This window comes from Condylura cristata, unplaced genomic scaffold (assembly GCF_000260355.1).
Source record: "Condylura cristata isolate star-nosed mole 26May11 unplaced genomic scaffold, ConCri1.0 scaffold00014, whole genome shotgun sequence".
Lineage (NCBI taxonomy): Eukaryota > Metazoa > Chordata > Mammalia > Eulipotyphla > Talpidae > Condylura > Condylura cristata.
In genome coordinates, this window is record NW_004567115.1 from 27,338,342 (window position 1) to 27,348,470 (window position 10,129).

The following is a 10,129-nucleotide window of genomic DNA, read 5'->3' on the forward strand; positions in this document are numbered from 1 at the left end:
CAACCATAGACCAGAGACATTCTGTGGGGGTGGAGTGGGGAATGGGATCAAAAACGGGGGGGTGGGAGGGAGGGAAATGCACGGGACTATGGTGTTGGCACAGGGGTGATTTGGTGATGGGAAACCTGTGGGGATTACAATGGAGATGAAAAAAAAATGTGCAAAATGATGTAAAAATAAAGTTTAAAAAAAAAAACTCAGTAAGTGGGCGGCAGATCTGAAGAGACAATTCACAGAAGATGATATCTAGAAGGCCAATTAATATATGGAAAAACGTTCATACTCAATTTTGAAAAGGGAGATGCAGGTCACAACCAAAATGAGAGATTATCTCATACTTGTGAGAGTGACAGATGTTAAAAAGACCCCCAGGCACCAGAGAGGATTTAAAGAATGAGCAACTTTAATACACTGTTAGTGGGGATGTAAACTGGGGCAACCTTTTTGGAGAGTGATTTGGAGTTACTTTAAAATAGCTGAAATTGGAAATACCATGTGGCCCAATGATGTCCATCCAAGAACATGAAGCTGTCAGCTCAGAGCGTCACATGCTCCACAATGTTAACTGCAGCAGTTTTTACAAAAGCTGGGACGTGGAAACAACCCCAGTGCCTGCGGATGGAGGATTAGATAAGAAGCTGTGGTGTACATACACATTGGAATATTTTCAGCCATAAGAGAGATGAAATTTTGCCACTTATAGCAAAATGGATGGGGTTTAAGGGAATTATGTGTGGTGGAGCAAGTCAGGATAACAAAACCGAGATTGGATGTTTAAATAGCAGATGCTTTGACAAAGCAAAAGACAAAGACGAACAGACACTTATAAATGTAATGAGGCTTTTGCAGTTGGGGGGAGAAAGAAAGGGCCAAAGGTTTGGGGCAAAAAACAAAAGCAAAATTGATTCTTCTAGATAAAAGAAAACCAAAACATTGCAGGAGAAAACATTAGTGGATTTAAAGACAGAGATAGAAATTATCACAGATGAAACAGAGAGGAAAAAGTAGGAGGTTTATCTGCTCTTGGAACTAAATTGTATTTCTTATGGTTTTGCAGTAGTTTTGCATTTCCTTACCTTTAGGAGTTTCAGTATATAGAAACTAGTTTCTTCAGAACTTTGAGATTTGTTCTCTATATTTTTGATTATATAACTTTTGTGAGGCCTTTTCCTCTTCTGGCTGGTTCCTGGTGGGTCAGGATGACGTGCCCGCACTGAACACCAGCCTGGACTGCGTAACCGGCTACTCCTGCGTGGCTGCCAGTCTTCCCTGTTGCTGTGGTCGGCACTTCCTGTCGCAGCCAGGGGTCTCTTCCTAGCTGCTCCCTAACAGGTTTTCATGCTTTTGGTATCTCTTCCTTAGTTTGTGGGTATTGCTATCAGTCTGGAGGAATCTTTTTCCTATTCTGAAAACTCTCCTTTATGGGACGAAAGGTACAGAATTTTTTCTTTCTTTTTCTTTCTTTTCCAGATTTTGGTTTCTTACATCTTTTGAACCCTCTCTGCCCCTGAGTCCTTTCAGTTGTGTCTTTTCTCTTAACCTTTTCTAGCCATTGCTTGTCTTGGGCCTTCTTTTCTTTGTTAGCTGGGGCCTGGAGATATTTCTTAAGCCTTTTCACCCTCTCTCTACCTCATTTGTATCAAACACCATCAGTAGCTGCTCAGCTGACCAGGACTTTTTGACAGTGAGCTCCCCTTTCTGTGGCTTCATCTGGAATCTTTTTTTTTGTATGTTCTGTTGTCGGTTCTTGGTAGAACTTCTGGCCTGGAGTTTCCCTGTCATTCTCCCTGCCTTTGTCTGTTTGCCAGGTTTCAGTATTCCACTCTAATTCACACCAAAGATCTCCTCGAGGCCACAAAATAAATACACAGAGATCTTGATACCTCCTGTGTGTCCCTTTGCCCAGAATGCTGGTGAACCAGCTAAAGTGTTTGCCTAGTGTTTGGATGGAAAACAGTTTAGGAAATGTGTTTCTAATGTGGCTCTGTAGTGTTGTAGTGGGAGAGAATGCTTTTCAGATCACTTCAAAAACCTTGCCACCTCTGACTTTTTGTGTAATCTCCTGAGGGACCTACCCACCCTGCTGAATTTCTGAACCTGAGCCACTGTCAAGCTTCAGAATGACTTTTCCTACTTTTCCTTTTCTCCAACATCTCATACCAGCTGGTGAACTTGCCTCCTCTTGCATAGTGAATGCACCTTTTCTATGTTAAATCTGTAAACCCACCAGGAGATTCCAGCCTGGGCTTTCCTGTCTGCTAAAATGTCCACACTCTTATCTACATCCCCACAAAGGCCTGCCCTTCTCTGGCACTGGATTCTATCCTCCGTCATTCTCCACTGACATTACTCAAAAGCTGTTTCTTCTCTCTCTACACCATTAATTTTTCTTATTCTATTGGATCAGCCCCATCAGCATATAGAAATATCTTCCAGCTTAAAAAATATACTCTTTACCCACTCTGTGGCCACCACACTATTTCTCCTCTCCATTACTGTAACACTATAGAATTATCTACATTCCCTTCCCTACCTTCCCCCTAGCTTGCCTTTTTTTTTTTTTTTTTAAACAAGTCGTTTTAAGACCTTTTACATTGTCAAATACAATGACTGGATCACTGTTCAACTCATAATGGCAATCAGCAAGGCACAGTCCTTCCTCTTCTTGGTTTTCTTCCCTTGGTTCCAGCGCCTTGATTTTCAGTCCTTTTCTCTTTTCAACTTATTGTAGATGGTTTCTCTTCTTCATGCCAAAGTCTAAACACTGGACATCTCCAACTCAGTTGTCAAATCCCTTTTATTCTCTCTCCACTCTCTTTGGAGATGTTTTTATCTATTTCCGTGACTTCATTTCTTCAAATATTTATTTTTGGTCTTAATGTCTTTCTGTGTTCTTTCTTGTATTGCAGTGATATATATTAGATTTTAAAATAGTGTTCCATAGTTTCCTGGGGCTGTGTTTAAATTAAAAAAAAAAAAAAAAGAGTTCTTTCTGTTCTTCAGATCCGGTAATTTCCATTGTGCTTCAAGTGTGCTGACGTTTCATCTGTCATCTCAGTTCTGCTATTGAGATGATCCCATGAGTTTTTGATTATAGATAAGTTTTGTTTTCAGTTCCATAATTTCCACTTCGTGCTTTTTGATAGTTTCTCATCCTCTGCTGGGACGCCCAAGTCTTCCACTGATTTCAATAGCATTTCAATGTTCAATAGAGCATTGCTAGTTAGCTGCTTCCAAGCCTTTGGCGATTCTACTCTTGGGGTCACATTGAGGTTGGCGTTCGTTGATTGTCCTTTCCCATAAACTTGTCACATTCCCCTGGTCCCTTGTACACTGAGTAATTTTGCTTTGTCCTGCACATGGTAAATATTATGTTTTGTAATCTTTGGGTTCTTTTGTAATCCTGGCGAATGTTGGGGGATTTTGTTTTAGCAGATGTCAGCATGGTTTGGTCTAGGCCACAGCTCTCTTACATCCTGTCTGGATAGTAGTTCTAAAGTAGGTGAGCTGTCAGAGTCTCTGGGTCTGTCCTGCCTATGCAACCCAATTGTGAGCCTGAGACCCGGGTGGGTTCACATGCAGAATTAGGGGATCTCCTTCTTTAGCTGTCTCCTGTCTGTGGTTTCACCCACACATGTTTGACTCATAAGAGTCAGACAGATGAGTTTTTTTTCTGTCAGATTTATCTGACTGTGGACCTGTATGACTGGAACCCACAGCTTCCTCCCATTTCCACACTATCATCATCTCTTACCTACAGACCTGCAATAGCCTATAATAGCCTCATAACTGCTCTCCCTACTCCCACTCGGTCCCCCTTGGTGTGTTCTTCACCCTATAGTCAGAGGCTGCCAAGCTTTTGTTTAATCCCAGTCCTCATCAAACCACTTCTTATCTTACACAGCATAAAAACTAAAGCGTCCATGGTGATTTCTAAGGCCCTAGGTGATCTCTATCATCCCTCATTCTGCTTTCTATTCTGACTCTAACCTCACAGCTCTGGTGTTTTTCAACCGTCTTATTATACTTCTACCTGAGGCCTCTGCACTTGCTATTCCCCCTGAAATATGCCTCTATCAGGTATTTTCAAGACCCTCTTTCACCTACCACCAATCTTTGCTGAACTATCACTTCCTTTGAGAGTCCTCACTCATGACTCTTTAGCCCCTAACATGTTCTGTATTTGTTCATGTCTCTTCTTATTAGCATAAGCTCTTTGATGATAATTTCTTTGTATTTATTTTTTCAATGCTGTATCTTAGGTCACTAGCACAGTCATCACTCATTAAATATTTCTTGAATCAGTTGGTTTGTTCATTCATATTTTTCAAGACAATATATTCAGAATGTTTCTTCACAAAAAAAGGAATTTGATAGTTACTTTCTAAGCTTTTCCAAAGAAAGGATTGAGACATTGTTAATGGTGGTAAATTTTCAAGAGTTTGGCATGTTCAAGTCTGCCTTTAGGGTATGGAACATTTGTCTTGGTGGAAGCAGATGAATTACTCTTTGATTATAACATACTTGGACTAGGTGCTTGGTTCCCACAGGACCATTTTTCTAAGGTGAGCTGCAGGAGTCAAAGGTGAAAATACTCTTGTGTCCACAGTGCATTTGAAAGACCCGCAGAACTAGGACATAGCAAGGTGAAGCCTGTGTGGCCCACACTGTCCTTAGCCACTTCAGCCTCATTATACCTGCCTTGTCGTTTTACTGTAGCCAGGTCCATGATTGTGATTGATGGAGTGAAGAGCTGTTTTGCAGATACATAGCCCCTAATGGGAGCAATTTGAAGCAGTCATTTGCTGTGTCCAGAATTCTCATGTCTATTTTTTTAGCACCTCTGCAGTACAGCCAGGTTGGTGGTGAATATATAGTAGGTGTGTAACTCCAATAGGAAACTCAGAAACCCAGAAGACTCTGAAATCCTTATCACCTTTGTTCTTGGCATCCAATTCCATTTTTAGTGCAGCTGGTAAATGTCCATGTGGGTTATTCACTAGAAGGATGTTGCCAGCCCAGGGTGTGAGTAACCTCTGGTGGTGAGGGTAGGAGGGCATTTGCCTCTGGTTCTTTCTAGGTCTACTTTGTAAGTTCGGAAATCCTTTGAGATGCCTTTCTGGATTTACTTCTAACTTCTGAAAGTGAATTCTAGGTAGGAGGATGTTATTCTAAAAATGAACTATTCTACTTAGAGCTCAGATGTTCCCGTTACTCAATGATGAAGTTACTGCTCAGTAGCATGGCCCTGTAACAGATCAGTTTAGGTGGTCGGTCACCTGCAGGTCCTGTTGTTCTTTTCTTCATTTTTTTGAGTGCATCAAATAGCATCTGACAAGTTTTATGCACATCATTTTAAGGCTTTCCCTCCTTATGGGATAGTATAAATTTTAATTTTTGATGAAATTTTAAGTTTGATTAATTTAATAATCCATGGTTGGGATTTGGGTGAATAGAGGTTTATGAACTAGTGAAAATTTATGCTTCAAGAGCAAGGTGCTATATAATTGTTGTCTTTTCATAACTAGGAAGAGGGAGAATAATGGAGGTATTTTCTGTGCGGTCTCAATGTGCTATTTTGTGTTTGATTTAGGTAGTTTATAGTTATCGCTAGATAGCCAGATAGTATGGTAGTTGCCAGCTTCCTAAAGGTATGCAGGGGAGTACTTTGCAACTCTGATGGGAAGATGCCAAATATGTCTGAGATAGGACTCCTTTCTCTAGAGGAAGGTCTTAATGGGTGGGAACATTTCTAAGCATCTCCCAGGCTGTATGAAAACTGGAGTGTTTTTGGGTTTTCATTCATTTTTTGGTTCATTTATTAACCAGTAGATATTGATGACTTGTTTTTCCTTTACCAGTCACTGCTGGAGCAGTGTCTAGGGAAGAGCTCCTCTCTAATGTACAGAGTAGCTGATGGTAGAGAATTGGGAAGTCAGAGTTTCTGGAGCATGATGAAGAGGTTGTTAGGTGTGAACGAATGGGCCCTCCCTAGTGGCACAGTGGAGTAAAGCACAGCATTAAGAAGCTAAAGCCATTTCAGCATGAGTTCAATCCCTGCCCCAGAGGTGATTCACATGGCGTGGCAGACCTCTCCTGACCGGCTCTCTGCTTCCCTCAGCAGTGTATTTCAGTCAGTCTGCCTGTTCTGCTCCCCGCTCTGTGTCTGGTGAATCCTCTCACTGCCCCTGCACCTCTGGCCTATACCCCAGTTCTGTATGCATAAATAAATAAATATTAAAAAAAAAAAAGAAAGAGAGGAACGAGAACCTGAGCACATGGCTTCCGGGTATCATGGCCCTGTTCTGACAGTATACCATGAGTCTTCACATTATCCCCAGTTCTGTGTAACTACACAGAATTATATTTCTCTTGAAGTAGATACATTATTTATATTTTTTCTTTTTTTTTTTTTTAAAGAGCAAATCTAATTACCCTAGAGTATAGAGGGGGAAATTAATTATGGCACATTTATGAGTCCTCTGTGGTAGTTAAAAATCATTCTGCAGGGCTTTCCCTGGTGCTGCAGCTGGTTTAAGCACCACATTATGAAGCTCTCCAAAGCCACTGCAACACAATTTCAATTCCTGGCCAGGAGTTGACCCACACGGTGCAGCAGACCTTGCCTGACCCACCCACTTACTTCTCCCCTCAGCAGTGTATTTCAGTAGATCTGCCTGTTCTGCTCCCCACTCTGTCTCAGGTAAATCCTCTCACTCCCTCACACCTCAGGTCTGTACCCCAGTTCTATAAGCATAAATAAATACTTAAAAAAATCATACTGCAAAAGAATGTTGGATGGCGTGAGGCAGTATTCACGGTTAGTAAGTGGGGTGAAAGCCCTGTGAGCCATGTGCTCTGTACATCAGTGTACAGAGATCGCCTGCCGGGGTGGCCTAATTGAAGTTGCAACCTTCTACACCTCCCACTCTCTTCCAGATCCTACCTTACTCTGCCTGACTGCTAACATTCTGCACCATTTACTTACTCATTTTATAGCTTCTTGTTGTTCTCTCATAATAGAATATAAGTTGGAGGAGGGCAGGGATTTTTTTCCACCTACTTGGCTCACTGATGCATCCAAAAAGCCTACAGCAGGGATGGGCTCATAGCAGATCGCAGTAAGCACTGTGAGTGGCGAAAGGATGTGGAAGGACATGTGCTTGGATTATCACATGTTACTTTCTTTTTACTTTTCTGCATTCTTCTTATCCCTATAATGAGAAAAAAAAACTAAAAAAAGATCTCGTTGCATATGAACGCTTCATATAGGCTGAACAAGTGTCCCTGGGCGACATGGCGAAGGGCCACCGGAAGCAGGCAGAGTGCAACCTGCTGCTGGAGATATGTGGTGGACGGGCGTCAGGACCCGTGGGCGCTGCTTGGGTCCTGCCCTTGAGTGTGTTGGCTTTGGAGCCTCCCTGCTCACCACTCCCCATCATGCTCTGGGCTCCCCACTGTGTGCACCCTAGCCCTGCCTACAATTGTGCACTGTCACTTCTTCCAATTCTGTCTTCTTTAAATGCCAGCGAATCCTGCCTTCTTTTTCTGACCTCCTGTTACAACCCTGGCTTCCTCCCTTGAGTTCCCTCGTGGGGGTGCCACTCACACTGCATTGCCTGGTGTTCTGGGTTCGGGGTTTCACAGCAGGTCTTGGAGAGCCATGTTTGCAGTGGACATTTCCAAAGAGGCCAGAGCCACGGCTGCTGGCGCCGAGTGGAATCTATTCTGAGACACAAACCATAGATTTTTCTAAGTACATATGCTCTACTTGTCTCATGTGTTATCTTTTCTCTGCAAGTAAATGACAAGCTACTTGAGAAAAAAGGCTTCTATTTTCTGCTTTTCTTGACTTCAGTAGCGAATAGACAGTTCTGGCCTCCGAGTTGGTTATTACACACTTGTTGGCTGATCCTCGCTTTCCCACATCTAAAATAAATGTCATTTCTGACCCTTCAGAAAAGGCATCGGAGTAACACAGGTGCAGTGATACATGTGCCTTAGTAGACATTATATATGTATGCACATATATATTTAATGACACTTTGCCATCAATAATTTAAAAAGCTAATAAACTAAAGTGCAATGTTCAGGATACACTTGGCTGCAGTAACCTGCTGTTAAAATTGTATAATTTTTATTCAGGGAATACAGATTGATTTTTAAGAAGCAGGATATTAGATATTCAATTGAGTGAATGTTTATTGAGATTCTATTATTTCTAAGGTACTCTGAGAGGCATTGAAGGGACCTGTAAAGGTCAGCTGAGAAGAGTTCTTGAACTCTCAGAGGTGAGTCTTTCAGTAAACCAGCAGTGCCCCAGGGAAACAGAAAGGCACATTCGTGGGGATTAAAGGAGATGCAATCTAGGAGTAGGGGACATTGAGGTGAGCCTGGAATTACGAATTTGGTAAGTGGGGAAATAGATTCCAGTAGAGGGGTAGGGGAAAGAGTTTTTGGGTACAGTGGGTAGAATTGCAGGTGAGGAGTGTAAGAGATGAAGCTGAAAGGTAGATTGGGGAGAACGTTTATGCTGAAATAGGAAGCTCTGTTTTCAACATCCAGAGAGACATTTGGATTGTTTGCAACATTAGAAATGGTGAGTTTTGAAAAGAAAGGTTTATCGTGTTTATTTGGTTTGATATATAAGAGTAACCATATGCTTTCTTTTTAGTACCTCCAGTTTTTTTATGTGTATCCAGTCAGCATATTGCACTTTATTTAAAATTTAAAAAAATGTATTCGTTATATCATCCATCATTGTTGTACAACGTAGGTTTCCCCATGAAATTCTCAAGACCAGCTCACCCGTGCACCATCACCGTGGTCCCTTGTGCTCTTCCCAGCTATCACTATTTGCAGATGATACGCTAATATACACAGAGAGCCCAAAAAATTCCACAGACAAGCCATATGCTTTTGATATTTGTGATATTTAGGATAGTGCTTTAATCTCATAATGAAATTTTTTCAGCGAGAACACACACAATCTATAGGCTTTATGTAAAAGAAATAGGTTTCCCCTCCCCCCACATCATGGTTGCATGGTCACTGAATTGGATCAGTGCTTGACTGTGCAAATTTATTCAAACTGTTATTGGCGTACTGGAGGTAAGTTTTGGATGGTTACATTATTTCGTGGACCTCATAGAGCAAATTATTAAAATATGTTTGAATAGAATCCCTGTATCTGGGCCAGGAGCCTGCTTGTGATGGCTTTCAGACTGTTAGCCATGTGATGGACACTATGTGCTGTGAGTGTTCTGATATGTACTATTGATTGCTTCGTGCAGATTTTGATTCAGAGTCAATAAATAGTCATATATAAAAAGTTGTTGATTTTTTTTGAAAGTCATTTCAGAGAAATTCAAACCATGATCACTGGAAATTCATAAATGTGTTTCATAAGATTTCATGAGGTTTAGCAAATATGTATTCCTAATGCTTTGTGATGTGTACTATTTTCTGACTTAAAGTAGCTTTGCAATTGAGACTGTACACCTATGGCTCTGGGTTTAAACTTATTGATCAACTACTTAAAAATTCTTTTTGTCTTATGCAAAGATTTGACTTACTTTTCTTTTGTTTTTAAGTTTTAAAATATATTCACAGAGTAAATTGAGGACAAATATGGGAAATGTTTGCCTGTTTTTATAAAATTGTGTCTGTCTGTGTCAGTCTAGCTCTTTGAGCTCGGGCTCTGTGAGTAGGGAAACAAGTTGAGGAATAACTGTTCCTAAACTTCATCTCTCAGTGGTTCCAGGAATGGGGGTGGGGTTGAAGGAATGAAATAACAACAAATGACTTCATATATTTTTAAAAGAAATAGTAAAACTTTGTGTGATTTAGCCTTTTTTCCCCCATTATGTAGTCCCCATGTTTTACATTTTGCAGTCAGTTTTTCTCTTCTCCTGGAGAATTAAAGGCTGCAATATATATATACTGCTTGGACCCTTCCTCCTTACCTCCCTTCACTTTTGTAGATTCTTCTAAGAATGGCATTTTTAAAAAAGATTTATTTATTGATGCATACAGAACTGGGGTACATGCCAGAGGTTCAGGGGTGGCGAGAGGCTTCACCAGAGACAGAGTGGGGAGCAGAACAGGCAGATCGACGAAGTACACTGCT